At 39.5% G+C, this 1937-nt stretch overlaps 1 protein-coding gene across 5 annotated transcripts in view; it reads right to left on the bottom strand.

The window, feature by feature from the left end:
• LOC125040045 (inward rectifier potassium channel 2-like) overlaps nt 1-1002 on the bottom strand; it is a 46201-nt gene extending 45199 nt beyond the window's left edge. For 2 of the 5 annotated variants that reach the window (XM_047634487.1, XM_047634491.1), the window contains exon 1: nt 884-1002. The gene's annotated coding sequence lies outside the window, so the exon portion shown is untranslated. Of the gene's footprint in view, nt 1-876 lie in introns of all 5 variants that reach the window. The other 3 variants (XM_047634488.1, XM_047634489.1, XM_047634490.1) reach the window with 3 other exon arrangements.
• Between the last annotated feature and the right edge of the window lie 935 nt (nt 1003-1937).

Below are 1937 nucleotides of genomic sequence, written 5' to 3'. Positions count from 1 at the left end.
AAAAAATAGGTTACTGGCATTTCTCCTCATTCTGGTTAACTGATAACCCCACAGCTCATTATCGCCCTTTGACTAATAAGATAAGGCAAGGAGAAGGAAGGAGGAGGGAAGAAGAGCTGAAGAGAAGGTGAGAAAAGGAGGGAGGGAGGAAGAAGGAAAGGGAAATGGAAAGGTTGAAGGGGGGGGGGGGAGGGAGAGAGGAATTAAATAAGAGAGGGACAGAGTTTTATGAGCCAGGTGGATAAAGGAAATTAATAAGTGAGCAGGAGAGAAAGACAGAGAGAGAGAGAGAGAGAGAGAGAGAGAGAGAGAGAGAGAGAGAGAGAGAGAGAGAGAGAGAGAGAGAGAGAGAGAGAGAGAGAGAGAAAGAGAGAGAGGGGGGGGGAGGGGGGGAAGCTAGTGAAAACATGAAAGGACGGCATAAAAAGGGTACCGGTAAACGGAGATAAGAGAGGGAGATGGACTTCTGCCAAGTTTCCCTTTAAGCAATACAGAACTCATAGGCCGATTTCCTTTAAAAAATACACACATTACATTGAAATTGCTTCGAGGAATTTCCAATCACATCTAGGAAAATATTTCACTCGTGTCAACAATAAACCATACAACGTCAATTAAAGAACAAATCCAAATAGAACTTTGTCTATAACGGAGGTTGGACCAGAAACTGCCGATATAGGGATTTACGAATCCAATCACTTGACAACAAGATTGTTTGAGAGCACGTCCCGAGGGCTCAGCTGTCAGCTTGGCACGAGACCTTACTACACGTAGTCAGTAACTTTTCGTTTTCCGTGGCACTATCAGTTTCCCTATTTTCGTCTTTAAATCGTATCCAAGTAAATCTCGGTGACCAATAGAGAGAACAATATTAACCTCGGACCTTTGAATGTTTAAAACATTAGCACTAGAGTACAATATTGTTACGGGTGTGTCCAAAGGAAAAAGAGTTAGTGCGTGTGTCGTCACTCGCAGATGTTACGAAGCATACTGGTGGTGGTCCGTTGAATCCGCTGGAGTTTTGTCTCTCTCTCTTTTCAAGTTGAGAATTAGCGTCTTTTTAATTCGTTCTAACAATACACTTTGTTCGAATAAAATACACAAATTAGATTGACATATTAACAAATGACAATAGTCTCAAGTTTCCAAGCCTATTCTGTCATATCATTTACTGTAAAGTATAATCTTCGGCAAGGTTTGGAAGTATCTGGCACTCCCAGGCGTGGTGTGCCCTTGCCCGAGCCACGCGCTTATCTCTCTCGAATAGCGTGAGCCAGCATGCAATACACTTGCTAATCAAGCAGTCACTGAAGTCAATCAAAGTTAACAATAGAATCGGCATCCGTAAACTTCTCTGTACGATGTAGATGGTTCCATTCTAAGATATCGTTAATGGAAAATCTAAATTTAGGACGAACACGGGGCAAGGAGTAGGCCCTAAAGGACGACAGGAAACGTTTGTACTGCGGTGGCAACTCGACACGCGCCGAACTTTCCCGTTACTTTCACTGGGTATCGGAAGCTGCATATTTATTTTAGCATATACTCTACACAAACCGGACGAGGTTCAGCTTCGCATATCTGCCTTATCCTTATACACTATTCACTACCCAGACTCTATGCCATATCACTATGTGCGTAACTTGAAAAAGCTCAAGAAGAGAAAAATGGAGGTGCCAAATAGTTAAATAACATTTTCTTATATGTATTATATATAAATATATGTGTATGAATATATATATATATATATAAGAGAGATATGTATATATACAAATATGTATGCATATATGTATATATAAATATATATAACTACATATACACATATCTATATATACATATTTATATATATACATACATCAATATATACATATTTACATATTTACACACACACACACACACACACACACACACACACACACAATATATATATATATATA

This window comes from Penaeus chinensis, chromosome 28 (genome assembly GCF_019202785.1).
Source record: "Penaeus chinensis breed Huanghai No. 1 chromosome 28, ASM1920278v2, whole genome shotgun sequence".
NCBI lineage: Eukaryota > Metazoa > Arthropoda > Malacostraca > Decapoda > Penaeidae > Penaeus > Penaeus chinensis.
This window is presented reverse-complemented; position numbering and strand designations above follow the sequence as displayed.